This window comes from Sarcophilus harrisii, chromosome 5 (genome assembly GCF_902635505.1).
Source record: "Sarcophilus harrisii chromosome 5, mSarHar1.11, whole genome shotgun sequence".
Classification (NCBI taxonomy): domain Eukaryota; kingdom Metazoa; phylum Chordata; class Mammalia; order Dasyuromorphia; family Dasyuridae; genus Sarcophilus; species Sarcophilus harrisii.
Genome location: NC_045430.1, coordinates 116,672,505 through 116,693,509, shown reverse-complemented (window position 1 = coordinate 116,693,509; position 21,005 = coordinate 116,672,505). Strand labels below are relative to the sequence as shown.

Here is a 21,005-nt window from a genome sequence, read left to right as displayed (position 1 = left end):
TTTATTTATTTTTAATACATATTACTTTGTGAATCATGTTGGGAGAGAAAAATCAGAGCAAAGGGGAAAAACCATGGAAGAGATTAAAAAAAATAAAAAAAAGGAAATGAACATAGCCTGTGTTGATTTACATTCAATCTCCTTAGTTCTTTTTCTGGATGCAGATGGAATTTTCTATCTAGATCTATTGGAATTGCTTTGAATTGCTGAGAAAAGCCAAGTCTTTCATAATTGATCATCTCACATTCTTGCTGTTATTGTATACAATGTATTCCTGGTTCTTCTTTTTTTCACTCAGTATCAGTTCATGTAAATTTTTTCCAGGCCTTTCTAAAATCAGCTTTTTCATCATTTTTTATAGAACAATAATATTCCATTTTCTTCATATACCACAACCTGTTCAACTATTCCCCAATTGATAGGCATCTACTCATTTTCCAATTCTTTTTTCTTTTTTTTTTTTTTACCACAAAAAGCCAAATATTTTTAAACATGTGGGTCCTTTTCCCTCCTTTAAGATTTAAGATTTAAGATATAGACATAATAATGACATTGCTGGATCAAAGAGTATGCACAGTTTGATAGCCCTTTGGTCATAGTTCCAAATTTCTCTTCAGACTGGTTGGATCATTTCACAATTCCACCAACAATGTATTAGTGTCCCAGTTTTTCTATATACACTCCAACATTTATCATTATCTTTTCCTGTCATTTTAGTCAGGTGTGAGAGGTATGAGGTGGTACCTTAGAGGTTTTAAAATTTGTATTTCTCTGATCAATAGTGATTTAGAGTATTTTTTCATATAACTATAGATGGCTTTAATTTCATCATCTGAAAATTGTCATTTCCTATCCTTTGACCGTTTATCAATTGGGAAATATCTTGTATTCTTATGAATTTGACTCAGTTCTTTATATATTTTAGAAATGATATCTTTATCAGAAACACTAGATTTAAAGGCTTTTCCCAGTTTTGTACTTCCCTTTTGATCTTGTTTTTCTTGGTTTTGTTTGCGCAAAACCTTTTTAATTTAATGTAATTAGAGTTACAACTCTAATTTTGCCTTTCATAATGTTCTTTAATTGTTCTTTGGTCATATATTCCTCCCTTACCTAAAGATCTGATAGGTAAATTATTCCTTGCTCTCCTAATTTATTTATGGTATCATTTTTCATGCCTAAATCATGTATCCATTTTGACCTTATTTAGGCATGGGGTGTGAGGTCTATGTCTATGATGAGTTTCTGATATATTATTTTCCAGTTTTCCTCACAATTTTTGTCAAATACTAAATTCTTATTCCAGAAGCTGGAGTTTGGGGGTTTAAAAAATACTAGTTTACTATAGGTCTTGATTATTGTATTTGTGTATCTAATCTATTTCACTGATCCACCACTCTTTTTCTTAGCCAGTCCCAAATGATTTTGATGACTGCTTCTTTATAATATAGTTTTAGATTTGGTACTGCTAATCCATCATCCTTTGTAATTTTTTTTCATTAATTTCCTTGATATGCTTGACCTTTTGTTCTTCCGGATGAATTTTATTATTATTTTTTCTAGTTCTATAAAATAATTTTTTGGGCACTATGATTGGTATGGCATTAGATCAATTTAGACAGAATTGTCATTTTATTATATTAGTTCGGTGTTAGTGCTAAGTCAGTGGAATTGATAGAGACAATGGTTGTTTAGCAGGGTGCTTAACAATTCTGTAAATGTACTTAGTACTTACTACAGATCCACAAGATTCACACCTTTAAGAGCATGTATAAGCTAGGAGCCTCAACCAGGATTGACTTCAGGAGATTCACAAGCCAGGATTCAGTCGAGGAGATTCACAAGTCAGAGAACGCAGTCGGGCAGAACTGAGGAAGGCAGATAAGTGGTGGCAGGCTGTCCTGTGGAGAACACTGAAACCAAGGTCTGGAAGGCCTCCAGAAAAGCTAGCCGAGCCACAAGTGAAGGAAAGAGAAATTAAAGGATTTGGACTTTAACTCCTGGCTGCATTTGAAGTGATTATTACTCTGAACTGAAACTAAGGCTGCCTCCAGAAGCCCCTAACAAAACTGCACCCAGAGAACATTATATTTTAGAGAAGAACATTGGCCTAATCAGCTTGGCCTAATCATGAACAACTGATATTTCTCCAGCTGTTTAGATCTGACTTTATTTGTATGAGAAGTTTTTTGTAATTGTGTTCATATAGTTCTTGGTTTAAATGGAATTTCTCTTTCTATTTTTCACTGATGGGTTTTGTCAGTAATGTATAGAAATGTTGATGATATATGTGGCTGATGATGTATGTGGATTTATTTTATATCCTGAAATTTTGCTAAAGCTGTAAATTGTTTCCAGTAGGTTTTTGGATGATTTTCTAGAATTGTCTAAATATATCATCTGCAAAAAGTGATAATTTTTATTTCCTCATTGATTATTTTAATTCTTTTAATTTCTTTTTCTTTTCTTATTGCTAAAGTCAATATTTCCAGTACAATGTGGAATAGTGGTGATAATGGGCATCCTTGTTTCACTTCTGATCTTACTGGGAATGGGAATTTCCATTCTCCATTAAAAATAATACTTGCTCTTGGTTTTAGATAGTTACTGCTTATTATTTTTAAGGAAAACTCCCTTTATCCCTATGCTCTCTAATATTTTTAAAATAAGAATGTATTTTGTCAAAAGCTTTTTCTGCATCTATTGAAATTATCATGTGATTTCTGTTGATTTTGTTATTGATATGATTGTTTAAGGTCATAGTTTTCCTGATATTGAACCAACCCTGCATTCCTGGCATAAATCACCCTTGGTCATAGTGTATTATCCTGAGGATAAATTGCTAAAATCTCTTTGCTAATATTTTATTTAAAATTTTTGCATCAATATTCATTAGGGAGATTATAGTTTTCTTTCTATGTTTTGGCTCTTCCTGGTTTGGGTATCAGTACCATCTTTGTGCCATAGAAGGAATTTGGCAGTACTCCTTATTTACCCATTTCCCCAAATATTCATATAGTATTGTATTTAATTGTTCTTTAGATGTTTGATTGAATTCACTTATGTATCCACCTGACCCTGGAGACTTTTTCTCAAGGAGTTCATTAATGGTTTGCTCAATTTCTTTTTCTAATATGTGACTATTTAAATGATTTGTTTCCTCTTCAGTTAATCTGAATAATTTATATTTCTGTAAAATATTCACCTATTTTAGTTAAATTGCCAGGTTGCTGCCATAGAGTTGGGCAAAATAGCTTCTTCTTATAGCTTTAATTTCTTTTTCATTGGTGGTGAATTCACCCTTTTCATTTTCTTTTTCTTTTCTTTCTTTTTGCTGAGGCAATTGGGATGACTTGCCTAGGGTCACACAGCTAGGAAGTATTAAGTATCTGAGTTCAAATTTGAACTCAGGTCCTCTTGACTTCAGGGCTGGTGTTCTATCCACTGCACCACCTAATTGCCCCAAACCTTTTTATTTTTGATGCTGACAATTTACTTTTTTTCTTTCCTTTTTCTAATCAAACTAACCAAAAGTTTATCTATTTTGTTGTTGTTGTTGTTTTTACATAAAACCAAACTCTTAGTTTTATTTATTAGTTCAATAGTTTTCTGAGTTTCAATTTTATTAATCTCTCCTTTGGAGTTTCAGAATTTCTAATTTTGTATTTAATTAGGGGGTTTAATCTGCCCTTTTTCTGGGCTTTTTTAGCTGCATCCCTAATTCATTGATCTCCTCTTTTTCTATTTTATTCATGTAGCTATTTAGAGATATAAAATTTCCCCTAAGAACTGTTTTGTCTGCATCCCATAGGTTTGGATATGTTGTCTCATTATTGTCATTCTCTTGGATGAAATTATGGATTGTTTTTGTAATTTGTTGTTTGACCCATTCAGTTTTTAGAATTAGATTATTTAATTTCCAATTAGTTTTTGATCTATCTTTTCCTGCCCCTTAATTGAATATAATTTTATTGCACGGTGATCTGAAAAGGAAGCATTTACTATTTCTGCCTTTCTGCATTTAATTGTGAAGATTCTGTTTCCTAATACATCATCAATTTTTGTGTAGGTGCCATGTACTGCCAAAAAAAAAATGTTTCTTTTTTTTTTAAATGAAAGAAAAGCTATATCAAAACAAAAAATGCATTTTCTTATTATTTTTGTTTTTCCATAATCATCATATTCTGTTATAAAATTGAATCTTCCTACATGACATATATAAAAGGGAGGAGATATATAGTTGTATTTTTTTTTCTATTGAAGTTTCATTGGTTTTTCTATTACTCTAAATTTAAATTCAATTTAGTGGTTTGTAGATTTATATTGTTATAATCATTGTCTATTGTACTCTTGATTCTACTTACTTTACTCTGCTTCTGTGCATACAAATCTTCTCATAAGTCTCTGAGTTCCTAATAGTCATTATTTATTACTGAATAATATTTCATTGCATCCACATGTGAAAGGTTTTTTTTTTTTTTCCCAGAACTTCCCAAATGATAACTTTCTGTTTGGTTTGTAGTCCTTTGATAAAACACTGTGTTTCTATTAATATTTTAGTATATATTCAACTTGTTTTTTTCTACCTGACTTCTTTGGGGAGATACAAAATTGTGTTACTGGTCATAGAGCATGAAAATTTTAATTATTTTTCTTGAATAATACTAGAATAAAATGTAGATAGTTTAGCTCTCTTCGGGGTTCTATCAACAGTGCATTACTTTTACTTGTCTTCCCATAGGCATTCCAAAACTGACCATTCCTCTCTTTTTTTTCCCCATTTGCACACTGTGAGATGAAATATCAGTGTTATTTCTTTCACTATTTTGGAAAGTTCTTTATGTCTCTTGATTACTTATTTTGTTGAGGAATGATTTATGATATCAAAATTTTTTGATCAAATTCCTCTGTATTTTGGGTATTTGATTTTATTGGCTTAATTTTGATGCAAATATTTAATATCCGGGCTAGTTTTCTGGTGGGCCCTGGTATTAGCCTGAGGCCTTGGGCTTAGTGGGGAAGTGAAGTGAAGAAGGCAGGAGAGCAGCCACGTGGCTGGTCAAAGATGGAGTCTGGCATTTGGAGTCTGGAGCCTGGGGCCTGAAGTCTTCTCTGTGGCCAAGATGGTGAGTGTCCTTTGTGACTCCTTTAAATACTCCAGTACAATTACATCACTACCTCACACAGAGCATGCCCAACCACAGTTGAGCATGCGCCAACTTGTCAGGAGAGCCATCACATCACAGTATTACCATAAGTATATGTACTTGTCTAGAGTGAATACATCAGTAGCTAGAGAATTATCTCATTAACTGTACTGAATCTTAAGTACTCCTTTTCAAAGTTCCAGCTCTCTACACAAATATTCTCACTATTGTTGGTTTTGTAGTTGACATCATTGACTTTAGACAAAAGCTTAAAAAAAAAGTGGTTTTTTTTGCAGAAAAAAATGATCTTATCTTTCATGATCTGCTTTTTCCTTTAATTTAGATTTTTTTTCCCTTCCCACAGTTGAAAGGTATTCTCTCTCTGTCTGTCTCTGTCTCTGTGTCTGTGTCTCTGTCTCTGTCTCTCTCTGTCTCTCTCTCCCTCTCTTCCTCTCTTTCTCTGTCTCTCTCCTCTTTTTCTCTTTCTGTCTTTCTCTTTACACAAAATAAAGCAATCTTTTATCACATTCAGGTTTATTTTATTTTTATTGGGGCATATGGTATAAGATGACATAATTTCCATCAAATTGATTTTCAATCTTCCTAGCAGGTCTTGTCAATAAGGTTTTTTTTTAATTTTATTGTCATGCTTCTAAAATGGAGCTAGACAGTTGACTTCATAGATAGACCACTAGTTTTGGAATCAGAAAGATCTGAGTTCTAGTGTAGCCTTAGATATTCAGTACCTATGTGACCTTAGGGAAATCACTTAACTCCTGTTTGCTTTAAGTCACTGGAGAAGAAAATGGCAAACCACTTCAGTATCTTTGACAAGAAAAGCCATGGACAATAGAATATGTAATGTGGTCCAGAGGGTTATTTATTTCTGATTTTATTAGTAATATACAGAAATTCTGATAACTTTGGGGATTTAGTTTCTATCCTGATAGCTTGCTAAAGCTATTGTTTCAATTAATCTATTGATTATGTGTTGTTTTACAAATAGTGATAATTTTGTCTCCACATAGCTTTTATACCTTTGATATTTCCCTTCAAACCTTCCCCATTTCTGAATTTCTCTATTATTGTTGAGAAGCACTATCCCCACCCAGCCACTTAGGCTTGCAATCTAAGTGTCTTCTTAATTCCTCACTTTCATCCCACTCCCAAAATAATATCCAATTTGTCATTAGAGCGTGTTAATTTTATCTTTATAATATCTCTTTAATATAACTCCTTTTGTCTGGCACTGCCACTGCTTTGGTGCTGGATCTCATAACTTCACCTTTGGATTATTGAAATAGCCTACTGGTTTATCTTCTTGCCATGTCTCTTCCCCCTGCACTCAGAAGTTAAAATGATCTTGCTGAAAGGGTAGTTCTGACCAAGCCTCCCTCCCCCCACATAAACTGTAGTGACTCTCTACTCTCTGAAGGATGCAATATAAAAGCTTCTATTTAGCATTAAAAGCCCATTATAAATTGACTCCCTCCTTAACATTCTTATCTTCTTATATCTTGAGTCCTTCATATAATCTGTGATCCAGTGACTCAAACCTACTTGCTGCTCCTGGAATGTGATACTTCATCTTCCAGTTCAAGGCATTTGCTGTTCTCCAAGGTTGGAATACTCTCTCTTCTTTCTCCCTCCTGTATTTCCTTCCTTCCTTCAAGTTCCATCTAAAATCCCACCATCTACAGGAAGTCTTTCCAGATGTTCCTAAATTCTTGTATCTTCCTTCTGGTGATTATTACAAATCTATCCTGTATATAGTTTGTACATAGTTATTTGTACTTTGATGCCCATGTTAGACTATGAACTTCTTGAGAATAGATACTGTCCTTTCTTCATATCTCTGACATTTAGCATGTAGTAGGTAACTAATAATTATTCACTGAATGACTAAAAAGCTTTTAACAAATTGCAAATAGATACTTCTTAATTTTATACATACACATACATGAGTATATGAGCAAACACACATGATTATATTAAAGTCTTTTCATATCTGTGTTTTTTAAAATAAATGAATTGCATTGTAATGAATGCTTTTTCAACATTTCTTCAAATAAACTTTTTTTTGCTGAGACAATTGGGATTAAGTGACTTGCCCAGAGTCACACAGCTAGGAATTGTTAATTATCTGAGGGCAGATATGAACTCAGGTCCTCCTGAAATCAGGATTAAGGACCATGTCTAAGTGAAGGGGCAGGTCAATTCTCCAAGAGCCTCCGAAGCTGTGGATCATAACACTTGAAGGAGTTGCAAATCAGCCTTTGATGATGCAGTTGTTCCTTGTGGATTGGGAATGAAATAAATTGGATGCAAGAGGAAGAGGAAAGAGGTCAGAGAACAGCAACTGCCTCTCAGTCTCCTTGTATCATCATCATCATCATCATCAGCAGCAGCAGCAGCAGCAGCATCCTCTCACACGAAGAGATCCATTCTACAGGTCTGAGTTAGACATCTATCAGTCACTGGCAGGTGGCTCCCATATTGCAACAAACTAACTGCCCCTAAACTTTGTTGTTGTTGTTATTATATTGGTTGTTCATATGTTTGATTGATAAGTGTTTTCTTCATGGTGAACTATTCTTTCTATGACTCCCTCCAACTTAGTAATAGTGTTATTTAGATTTATTGATATAATATCCCTCTGGGAACTTTATCAGAAATTTTATTTCTATTTTTATTCAGAAGTTTTACATAAACACGAGTTTTTGAGATGGATTGATTTCTCTACTTATTTTCTCTTTGATGTGGATATCAGGATCATATTTATATCATAAAAAGTTTGGAAAAATGCTTTCTGTTTTTATTCTTGAGACTGTCTTTTGTGTTTTAGGTATTACTTATTATGTAAATGTGTGATATAATTCATTTATAAGTATTTTTACTTTAATTTGTCTATTTGGGAATTATTTTATGGCAACTTGATTTTTTATGAGATTGTATGTTTAAAAGTTCTATTTCTTGTTTCATTAGTTTTGATATTTTGTAATTTTTGTAGACACTCATTGATATTTTGTGAATTCTCATTTATGCTGGCACATAATTGTGTATAGCAGTTTCTGGCAATTCTTTTTATTTTCTTTATTTTGTGAGTTTACTTTGATGTCTGTCTCTTTCTTCTTGATGTTAGAGCATTAATTCATTTGGATTATCAATTTTTTTATTCTTTTAAAAAAACTAGGTCAATTTTACTTATTACTATTTTGTTGTTGCTCAGTCCTTTCAGTCATATCTGACTTTTTGTGATTTTATTTGGGGTTTTCTTGTCAAAGATACTGTAGTCGTTTGCCATTTCCTTCCTTAGATCATTTTATAAATGAGAAAACGAAGGCAAATAATGTCAAACAATTACCTAAGATCACACAGCTAGTAGTTGTCTGGAACCAAATTTGTATTCAGGAACACGAGTCTTCCTGATTCTAGGCCTGGAACTCTATTTACTGTACCACCTAGATGTCCCATCACAGCTATCATTTTATTTAAGTTTTCAAATCTATCTATAACTATTAATTTTCAAGATTTTGACATTGTATATTAGAGATACTAATATGTTTATTTTCTAAAGAGGCAGTATGGATATAGAGCTAGTTTCCAAAACAGGAAGAAATGCGCTCAAATCTTTTCTCTCACATACATCGACTGTGGGATCTTGGGAAATCATTCAACTTTATGAGTGTCAACAAGGTATTTATGTAAATAAGTAGATTGGTTTTCTTTCCTGGGAGTTTTCTAAGTCCACAAAATTATAGATCCTATCTCTAGTTCTAATTTATTCATTTTTCTAATCTTTAAAATTTATGATTTGTTGGCTATACAACAATTCATTTGCTTTTCTATTTTTCTTGTTTATTTTTTTCTGTTTGTTTCATTTAGCTTTATGAAAGGACCATTAAAGTGTCATACTGTTATTGTATTACTGCCAATATTTCTTTAAACTTTGCCAAGCTTTTATTTCTTTTAAAAAAACAGCAATTACCTACTAAATATATGATAGAATTATCTACTAAATATCAAGCATCATGGTAGCAGTGGAGATATGTTAAAAAAAAAAAACCCAAATCTATGAAATCATGGATACATTAAAGTGAAAAAAATCCTTTGATGTAAAGAGAAATGGATCAAAGTTATTCTGGTTTCAATTCACACAAATTCTTAAAGCATTCCATACTTTTGAAACTTATTATGATCCTTATTTCTTCTCTCTCTTCCTATTCTTTCTCCAAACTTCTTTATTTTTTATTAAGTGAACCTGTACTATGTGATGCAGTAAATAGAGTACTAGGCCTCAGACACTTACTAGCTGTATGACTTTGGGAAAGTTACTTATCCTGTTTGCTTCAGTTTCCTCATCTGTAAAATAAGTCCAAGAAGGAAATGATTTGGCTTTCTTGTATCTTTGCCAAGAAAATCCACTGGTTAGTATTGGTATGCTATGGCCCATGGACTCATCAGGAGTTAGATGTGATTCAGCAAGAAAAACAGCAACAACTGCAATTAAAGATTTAGAGAATTGCTTAGATACTGAAAAGTTAAATGACTTGTCCATTGTTACACAATTGGTATATATCAAAAGCAAAACTTGAATCAGCATTTTCCTGGGGTTTGAAGCCAATTATTTCCCTGCAATAGAACTAAATGGGACAGTAGATAGAGGACTGACTGTTTAGGAAAACAAGTTCAAATGCAGTGTCTGACATTACAAACTGTGGAATTCTGTATAAATAAGTTAACCTCTGTCTAACTCAATTTCCTTATTTGTGAAACAGAGAAAATAATAGTATCACCTCCCAGAGTTATTTTGAGAATAAAGTTAGATAATAACATAACTTTACATATTAAAGTGCTTTGCAAACTTTAACATTATATATGAATGTCAAATATGGTGGGATTTTTTACTTTCAATATTCCTGGATTCCTTGACCTCATTGAGAGAATGATGAATTGATAAATATACTGGCAAAGTGAGAACTGTTTCAGAATGACAGAAATTTTAAATATAATAAAATTATGATTCATTAATTGTCAAATTTGTTGCTACCAAGCCAACTACTAAGGAGTTTTTTACTCAAGGTAGAGAAAAATAGTAAGATTTATTTAGAAGAACAAAAGGTCTTTGAACCTCAAGGGAATGAAGAAGAGCAGTACTTTCAGATGTTATAAAATAGTAGGTCATAAAAGACTACCCTAAATTATTTGGAACTGGTTCAAAAATAGTCAAGTAGATCAGTGAAATAAATTATAGAGGCTAGAATCAGAAACAATCAAGATTAATAAAACAATGTTCAATAAACCCAGGAACAAAATGTACTTGGAGAAAGATTCCTTATTTCATAAGAATTGCTAGGAAAACTAGAAATTAATTTGATTAAAAATAGATCAGTATTTTTTACAGTTTTTTACCACAGTTTTAGTTCCAAGTTAAAATGCAATATTACATTTTTTTAAATTGGAGGAAAATGATAGAGGTAGCCTTTATAACTATGGTTATAAACAGAATTCTAAACCAAATAAGGAATTCAGATGATCATAAAAATAAAATAGACAATTTTAATAATATGAAATTGAAAATCTTTTCAATGAGCAAAATAAATGCAGATAGAATAAGAAGAAAACTGGCAATTAAATTATTTTCATCAAATATCATCATGAAAAATCTGATATTCAAGGAAGATTGGGAATTAACACAAATAATAAAATAGCCCATATTTATGTAGTACTTACTGTGTGTCAGGCACTGTTGTAAATGTTTTGTAATTATTATCTCAATTGATCCTCACAATTATCCCAAGAGGTAGTTGCTATCATTTTCCTCATTTTTACAGATGAGGAAACTGAGGCAATGAGAAGTGAAATGATTTTCTTAGAATCATTCAGCCAGCAAGTATCTGAGACTGGATTTGAACTCAAGGTTTCCTGGCTGCAGGCCCAGTGCACTATTCCCTATGCGATATGGCTTCATCAAATATATAAAGTCTCTTATTAGACTGTGTTGACCGCATATTTTAAAATCAGCTGGAGTCAGGAATTCAGGTTAGGGGAAAATATTCAATCTTTATTCTCAGTAGAGATGAAGAAAGATTGGAGGTAGAAGGGAATCGGCAATAGCAATGTGTGCAGCTGAGTCAAGAAACTAGCTAGGGCAGAAGCCACGAGACCAGCAGCCACCAGAACAGAACCCAGCCAGCCATCTCTCTCTCCTTCCCTTCCTCCCCTCTGCCTCCACCCACCAAAATAATCATTTCCTATACAACAAATCAGGACTTGCACAGAGAGTGGGCGGAGGCCATTCTTTCTCCAAGCATGTATATTAATAGAGTATAGTCCAATTACTATTTAGCCTCACGTGCTTGGGACCTCAGTGCATCAACTCAAGCCTCAGCCCAATACATTAGACAGCTTCTTACCATTTACAAATAGGCAACTCATCAAAGAACATGAAAAATTGTCAGCATACTATTAAGAATATTGCTCAAACTCAATCAATCAACAAGCATTTATTAGGATCCTACATGTACCAAGCACTGGGCTCATTGCTGGGGATATTAAGACAAAAATGGAACAATTTCTTGTCTCAGGGACCTTATGTGTAAAGTGTTTTGTCATTTTTAAAGAACTATAATAAAGTTAGTTATTATGATAATCATGACTAAAGACAAATCACCAAAAAATAAAATAATTTTAAACTAAAACAACTTTGAAGTTTTACTTCACACCCAGAAATTGTCATCAAGGCAAAACATAGAAATAATGTTGGTGGGATTTGGGGGGCCCAGATATACAACTATTCTCCTGGTAAAATTGTGAATTAGTCTCTTTTGCTAAATAATTTGGAATTATGCAAAAATATGGTAGAAATTTCTATGGCTTTGATGCAGAGACTGCGTTGTTAAGTCTCCAAGGAGATGAAAGACAAAGTTCTCATATTTGCTAAAATCTTCATAATGTTACTTTTTTGGTAATAGCCAAGTGCTGGAAAAAGGAGTACCCATGAATGGAGGAATTACTAAACAAATTGTGTTATAGGAAAGTGCAATGTTCTTGTTGGTTTTCTAGAGGTCTCTGGGGCAGCCGCTTTTTCATCAGGATTATCATCAGGAGAATAGCCAGGCGTTAAAGTCCAAAGTCTTTCTTTTCTTCTTGCTGGGGCTGGGCAGCTTTTTGGAGAGTCTTTCAGACTGGCCTTGGTCTCAGTTGGGGAAATGCAGGACAGTCACCATGGTGGTGTGAGATGAAGTGAATGAATCTCTCTCTGAATCCCATTCTGGCTGAGTTTGTCCCAGCTTATATGCTCTGAGTATAAACCAATCATTATATCACTAGGGAACCATTATTTGTTGTAAGATTAAATCAGTCATACTGAACTAGAGAACTATTAATGACCATGCTAAACTAGATAACCATTGTCTCATCATTCCATTGAGTTAGCACCTTGTAAGAATCCTTGTTTCAAGTACAGAGTTCTGGCCCATAACAGGAAAGAAATGGAATATTGTTGTTCGGTTATGTCTAATTCTTTGTGACCCCTTGGACCATTGCAAACCAGGCCCTTATATTCTCCACTATTATTCAAACTCTGCCCAGATCCATGTTTATTGTTTCCATGGTACTATCTATCCATCTCATCCTTGTTACCTTCTTTTTCTTTTGTCTTTAATCTTTCCCAACCATAGAATCGTTCCTAATGAGTCCTGTCCTTATTAAATGGCCATAGTATTTAATCTTGAGCTTCAGTATTTAACCTTCTGATGAGTAACTTGAATTAATTTCTTTAAATATTTACTGATTTGACCTCCTTGCTCTCAAAAGTTTTCTCTAGCACCACAATTCAAAAGTGTTGATTCTACATCACTCAGCTTTCCTTATATATAATCTAACTCTCAAACCCATACATTGCTGCTAGAAACACCATAGTTTTGACTATATGAGCTTTTGTCAGCAAGATGATAGCTCTGTTTTTTTTGCATGCTATTCATATTTGTCATATGTAATTTTATTGCATAATAAAAGACTTGTGGATATAAAGAAGAAAGCATAGGAAAGTTAGTATGAACTAATGCAGAGGGAAGTAAGCATTATCCATGAAACAACATACAGAATGGCTTTAGTTATATAAAGGGAAAAAACACACAATCTATATCATCTTTTAACCAAGCTTGGCTTCAAAGAAGGGATGAGCAGCTCTTTTTGCTACAGAAGTAGGGAATAATGAGTATATAATGTTTCATATGTTGCACAGGTTTGTTAGGATTAGTTTTTTTTTCTTACAAGGAATAACTATGGGAGTGTTTGTGGTATGACTGGAAAGGCATGATTAAAATTATGGTCACATAAAAGCTAAAAACTTTATTAAAACTTTTAAAAGTCTATTATTTTTTCCTTATCTTTTTTATTGGAATTCAAATGGGAACAATCAGAGGGCAATTAATGATCCAAGTATTATTCTTTTAAAGTTAATACTTTGTATTCTATTACACAGGTAAGAAAATGACTGCTTAAAAAAAAACAATTTAATAAGAATGTTGACATATAAGCTCATCTTCTTTAAACTCACTGAAAACATCTCCCAGACAATACCAGTAGCAGACAGTATGAAAAAGATGATTTGCCTTTCTGAATTTGTGTATAAGCTATATGGCTTTAAATATATGTTTCATCCAATATCTCACATAGTTTTAATTTTATAGCCCAATATACTTTACTAGAACTGAAGCATCAGTACAGACAGAACCATCGGACAATGGGCAATATTGCTCAAACTCAATCAACAAGCATTTATTAGGAGTCTACATGTACCAAGCACTGGGCTCATTGCTGGGGATACTAAGACAAAAATGGAACACTTTCTTCTCAGGGACCTTATATGTAAAGTGTCCCCACAGCCACAAAGAAATAAAATGCTTTGTCTATAAACAGTAAGAATAATGTTTTTTTTTTAAATTAAAGCTTTTTATTTACAAAGCATATGCATGGGTAATTTTTCTAACATTGATTCTTGCATAATCTTTCATTCCAAATTTTCCCCTCCTTCCCTCCACCCCCACCCCTAGATGGCAAGTAGTCCAATTCATGTTAAATATATTGAAATACATGTTAGATCCAATATGTATACATATTTATACAGTTATCTTGCTGCACAAGAAAGATCAGATCAAGAAGGAAGAAAAAGAAAAACTGAGAAAGAAAATGCAAGCAACAGAGAGAGTGAGAATGCCATGTTGTCTTCCACCCTCTGTTCCCATGGTTCTCTCTCTGGGTGTAGATGGCTCTCTTCATTACTGAACAAGTGGAACTGATATGAATCATCTCATTGTTGAAGAAAGCCACATCCATCAGAATTGATTATTGTATAGTCTTGTTTTTGCCGTGTATAATGATCTCCTGGTTCTACTCATTTCACTCAGGATCAGTTCATGTACGTCTCGCCAGGCCTCTCTGAAATTAACTTGCTGGTTGTTTTTTACAAAACAATAATATTCCATAGCATTCATATACCATAACTTATTCAGTCATTCTCCAACTGACGGGCATCCATTCAGTTTCCAGTTTCTTACCACTACAAAAAGGTCTGCCACAAACATTTTTGCACGTGTGGGTCCCTTTCCCTTCCTTAAGATCTCTTTGGGATATAATCCCAGTAGAAACATTGCTGGATCAAAGAGTATGCACAGTTTGATAACTTTTTGAGCATATAAGATGAATGTTTTTTAAAAGCTAAATACCATATCTCATAATATCTAAATTATTTGTAATGAAAAACTTCTGAAATATAAAAACTTAATGGAAGAAATTAAAACTATGTGGAAATTGGATGAGATACACATCATCTTTTTCAATCTATCTGCTACTGGAGTTGTCTTGAAGATGTTTTCAGTAATTCTAAAGAATATAAATTCAAAAACTCAACAACATTATATCAACATTTTTTTCAAGTATATTTGGGGGTCTGTAGTTTAGAGTGCATGGTTTATAAAAAGATAGTGAATTTGTGGTGCATAATTCTGTTGTTGCTCAGTTATGTCATTTAGGAGCCCTTTTTTTGGCAAAAATATTGGAATGGTTTGCCATTTCCTTCTAGCCACCTGTTATATCTTTCTAGGCACTATTATCATCATGATTATATTATCATAATCAACATCACTCAATAGAGACATCCAGTGAAGAAAGCTTAAGGTCTAAAACAAAAAAATTCTTTTTTTTTCTTACGTTTTCATGTTCAAATTGCTCAGGTAGCTTAAGTTCTTATTTTTCCTTGGAAATGTTAGTCTTAAATTCTTAAAATCCACTATATTTTAGTCTTAAGTTATTTTAAAAATCTCCAATTTTTATAATATAGAATTCTTTATGGGAAAATTTTACACAAATTCAGAAAGGCAAATCATCCCAACAAATAGTTATTGATTGTCTATTATTTCAATCAAGCAAGAAAGAATTTTAAGGATCTATCTAGTAAGTACCAGGGCTGTGCTAGCTAGGGATAGGAAGACAAAATTGAAACAAAACTCTGGCTTCAAGGAGCTTTCAATATTAGAGATGACAATGTGTTCCTTTATTTGTGTGGCACTCACTACTTCTTTTTTAGGCCTGGTTTGAAAGAAAAACCCCTCCCCAGAGAGGTAAATCAGAGGGAATGACTGGAGAGAATGTTATAATAAAAGAGTAGGGAGGCATGGTTTGATGGTGAATGGATAGTGAAATAACAATGTCAGTTTCCCACCGGCTTAGCTCAACATCACTACAAATTAAATCTAGAGGGATGTTACTATAAAGTGGTTTTTTTTTTTAAACTGGACTAAGATTTTAATGTTAGGAAAGTTCCCCTGAAGAAACTCCCTCTGTTAATGCATGTCAGTTTACTTTGTCCATTTAAGTCTTAGAAAAGGTTATAACACTGATGGGTTATTTTATTTTCTCAAGGTTGCAAAGCCATGAGACTTCAGTCTGTCTTTTTAACTCTGAAACAACCTCTTTCACAATTCCTTTTTTACCAGGGGAAAACCATCATTACTAATTGTAAAATGTCTATTCCTTTCCAACTTACAACTAAGGTCCTTCTTTAGTTTTTGTCTTTGTATTTCTAGGGTTTCACACAGTGCTTGACACATATTAAGTGCTTTATAAATGCTTGTTTATAGGTTGACTTGACAGTTCAGATGATAATGTAAAGCCATATTAACATATTGGCAAAAATGAAGGGATAAGAGAGGATAATTATATGATTAATTTACTACAGAGGGGAGTATTTTCTTTGGTCCTTACTCACCTGGAGTAGAAATTTTAATAGATCAAATTGTCCTAAAAGAGAGAGAGAAAAAGAAGAAACAAGAAGAAGGAGGAGAAGGAGAAGAAGGAGGAGGAGAAGGAAAAGAAGAAAGGAGAGATTCCTTCCTCACTTCCCCTCCCACTTTTTTTGTATGTGGACCAATCAACAAACTGTGTCAAGGATAATAAAATTGATCTTTTTCTTGAGCCCCGAGAGAAACATGCAGTTAAGACTAGGCCCCCCTCTCTCTATTTTGCCCAGAAAGCAAATAAAATCTTGATTTCTCTCGATCGTGAATTGCTGTTTTGCATAGAGTCCCGATTTCCCCCTAAGCTCTGCCTGACACTGCAGTCAGTAAATGTTTCATGGTTTCCTTGGCCAAAGACAAAATAGTCTTTCCTCTAAAAGTACTGCTACCTTCTGCAGAGAATTTATTTCCTTTCCTGGAAGTGCTGGAGTACAACTCCGCTGATGTAATTAGGTCTGTTTCATTTCATTTTTTTTTTTTTTTAAATCCCACAGTTGGGAAAGCGATTGTCATTCACCTGTCTCTTGGAATTAACTTTGAGGCGGGTGACCACACTGGGTGTTTGAGATTGATTTCGACATCACGTGAGAGTCGTCACTGCCTTCTAATTAGCTCTTTCCTGTGGCCCTGGGAACCCGGCTTTTAAAAATTAATATAGTAACTAAAAATATAGTTAGTGAGACATGCTGAATGTCAGGGAGAGGAAGAGATTAAGACCTATACCGTCTGTTTTCCCAATAACTTTAATTAGGACGTCTGTGAGTGAATTGTTTAGGGTCCAGAAAAAAAGGTTTACTTTTGGAGTTTTTATAGAGGATTTTTAAGAGACGAAGAGGTGGAGAGCCACCTAGTTCTGTCATGGCAACCAACCTGCCCCCTTTGAGGAGCTGAGTTTTGTGCTCGAGTAATCCCCTTTAGTTGCGATCTTGGTCAAAGAGAACCTCAAAAGTAATCAAGCATCTTAGACGGCACCCAGGACCCGAAGAAATGTTTCTGTCACATATCTTACAGCGGCAGCATAGCTACCTAAACACTTAAGGGCATTTTTTTGGGAAAATACAGTGGAATCAGTGCTCCTTGTCCAAATCTGTTTCCTTGTGTGATAATTAAGACAATGGATCTACATGCACGGAGAGATTCCATTTTTAAAAATCACATTACAAATCAGTACTATATATATATATGTCTTTTATATTGAAAACACCACTCGTGAGAATCTTCATATTGAGTGACTTTCAGAGCTTAACTTAGTTTAGCAAAGGAATGCTATTCCAAATTTTAAAATATATCGAGAGAACATTTAACCCTGCAAAGTTTGTAATTCAAATGGGGTCGCTGGAAAGGAGGCGATCAGGATTTGGGACAAGAGTAGGGGTGGAGGATGGAAGGAGGGGGGTCTTAAATCGGATGCCTTTCGCTCGATGTCTCTCGTTCCATTTCCTGCCTCTGAAGCAACAGTGTCTGTCTGGGCGAGAGAGCACTTCGTGCAATTTAGAAACTCGATAGGAGGCAGCAGCTGATCTCAGACCACCCTAAAAATAATTCGTGGCCGGGCTCTACGTGCTTCACTAGCGAAGGCAAACTCTACCATCCGAGTTAATACTTCTATAGTAAGAGGGCAACACGGGTTCTTAAAAATTCTTTTAAGACAAAAGGTAAGCGTCACATATTGATCTAACTTTTAGCAATCCCTGAGAATGGGTCTAACCTTTTCTTCCCTCCCCACCCCCATCCCCTTTTCCTAACCCTTGTGATTTTGTCTACAGACCCTGTGCGGGCTTGCGCGGAGTCTTGGGGGAGGGGAAGAATGAGGGGGGATGCGAAATTTAAAAGCTGCTTCTCCTGAACCAATGGAAAACATTCAGAAGTCTCAGGGTGCTTCTCTTCCGCTCCCCCTTGACATCTGTAGCTTCGTGGAATGATTTTTTCGGTTCGTTTTCCAATGTTTGGGATTTTTGGAGTCCAGTTGTGTTGACTGGAAACAAGATCTTGAGAAAGTTTAGTGAACTAGTGTTCGTGGACTAGGTAGCAGCACAGGTGTCCCTGTAGTGGTTTCAAATAATAGCAAGCACGTGGCGGTGCCTTTGGCTTTTTAACTTTTGGTACTTAGTGCGGCCAATTCTTGTATTTTTTTTAAATCCTTCAAAAAATTGAGAGTTTTGGAATCCCTCTCCACAATCATTTAAAAACAGAAAAGTAAACTAAGTTCAGGCTGCCAAGTAGCTAACTATTGTTTATTTTGACTAGTGGTCATCACAGTTGAATTCTCAGACATTTATTCAATAATCTTTTCTTTAAAAATACTTTATTTGTTCTTTTGTTGATTCTACAAAATTGAGAACTATGAGGTAGCTTCTACAACCTCTTGCTGAAGAAGCTCTAGCCATGAATAAGACTATATTAAAAACTATACACACCTATACAGATTTAGATAATCTCTGAATAAGCACAATGGCTTGTAGTATAGATAAAACCATAAATATTTGCTGAATTGAATTGCATAACTTACATACAAATTTACTTTGTATTGAAGATGGAGGTTTTTAATATTGCTTATGAAACTTCTTTTAGGTTGTGAGAATACTTGAAAATAGCCTTGAAAATAGAAACTCATTCAGATGTAATGATTTATGTGAAGTACTGGAGAAGAACGGACAATTATATCAGTAATAATAATTTTACATTTAGAATTTAACAAGATAGTTCACAATAATATTTCCCTTTGGTCTTTACAACCTTCAGAGGATTCTTTTTTTAATTCTATATGTTGCACTTCCAGTGGAAGAGATTATTGGCAAAATAAATGACATGATTATCAAATGATACTTATTTACAAATTTGAAGCAATAATATATAGTTCAGACTGCCTTGTTCCCATTTTGCAGATGAAGAAATGAAGAAATCTAAGAGCCAAGCGATATGGTAATTTCTACATGGTATTTTGATAGCAAAAACTGAATTCAGGTCCCTTAACTTTAAATATTCATGCTTTTTAAAAAAGGAATATTTCTAATAGTAATTCTGCTAAAAAATTGGCAACCTTTAGTAATTATATTGGTCTATCCCACCTCTCTCCTGTCGCCAATTTAAGATTATGGATATTGTTGAAAATGAGCTCAACTGCATGTCTCTACATTTTTTGTTCAGAATGTATCAGAAGTTTTAGTCATACTAATGTTTAAAATGTCATAAAGACTTCTGGGACACCTTGTACACCCTTGATTTAAGAATATTGCTTGAAAACATCAATGTTCCCAAGTATCCCAAAGGTATTTGGCATGTCTTAATTTTTAAAATAAGTTTGAGTGAATTTTTTTTTTATATTACCAAACTTTATTCATTGGTATGTCTTACAAATACATTTGGGAACCTGTAAATAAAAAATGAATATCACCTACTCGCCTGAAAGAGCTATTATCATCCATTAAAAATATCTGGATTTCTTATCCTATGTCTTTAAAATTCAGTAAATCTAAATCTTTTTCCTTATGGGTCATCAAAAATCTACAAAAGTATGAAATTAACTTGTATTTTATGATTTGAAATTCATCAGGAGTACTGGATTATGCCCTTTTACTATACTAGCAGCTCACAGGGAAAAAAAATTAAGATAGGACCACTTGGTCAAATTCAATCTCTAACATTACAGCTTTTCAAAGGAATATGTGTGGTTGAAAAATGTCAATTTTACTCAGAAACAGAGATTTTGCTTCCTGAATAGCAACCACTAATGCACTGCGTAGTTATTCAGGGAGTCCCTATCAGCACATAAAGCTGAATACCTATCGAGCTATGTGGTCAGAGTAGATAGTATACCAAAATAAATAGAAAGAATCCCTTACTAGAATTATAGTCTCCCGTTTATCTTTCACATGCCTGTCTAAAGGAATAATGAATTTTTTCCTAGAATATACCCATTTTTATAGTTAGAGATGGCTAGTTAGGATGTAATTCTCTACATCTTTTATTATGATAATCTTTGTCATCAATTAATGTTGAATGTGAACCTTGAATGATATTCTCTGAGGATCTTGCTAAATATACAAACAATATTATTAACATGTATCCCTCACTATCAATGCCCAACATGGGCACAGTCATATATATATATATATATATATATATATATATATATAATAGCATGATGGAAAGGATGAATTAGGGGACCTAGATTATGTATTAGCAAATCAGTTGTGTTTTCATGGGCAGGCCCCTTCTTTCTTTGACTCCTTGTTTCTTTCTTAGTAAATAAATAGTTAGATTAAGTGATTTCTGAAGTCCTTTTTAGCTCTAAAGTCTTCTGATATTACTCATTGTACTCATGTGATGAAAATTCATCATGCATTTATTAAAACGGGTCCTTGTCCATGAGGACCTTTTTCATTAGAGAAAATAATAAATTATTGCTTGATGTTCTTCTGTATATATTGATCATTGGTCAGTATTTGACATGTGTTCTACCCTTAGTTTGAAGCCCTCCATATAAAGAGAGATGAAAAGTATACTGAGGTTCACCAATTTGGAAAACAGGGTCTTGGGAAACATATTTAAAAGGAAG

At 33.7% G+C, this 21,005-nt stretch overlaps 1 protein-coding gene across 2 annotated transcripts in view; it reads left to right on the top strand.

Annotated features, from left to right (window-relative positions):
- The first annotated feature begins 17,866 nt into the window (after window positions 1–17,866).
- The window catches only part of ABCC9 (ATP binding cassette subfamily C member 9), a 184,178-nt gene continuing 181,039 nt past the window's right edge, over window positions 17,867–21,005 (top strand). For both annotated transcript variants that reach the window (XM_023504489.2, XM_023504488.2), the window contains exon 1: window positions 17,867–18,102. The gene's annotated coding sequence lies outside the window, so the exon portion shown is untranslated. The remainder of the gene's footprint in view (window positions 18,103–21,005) is intronic.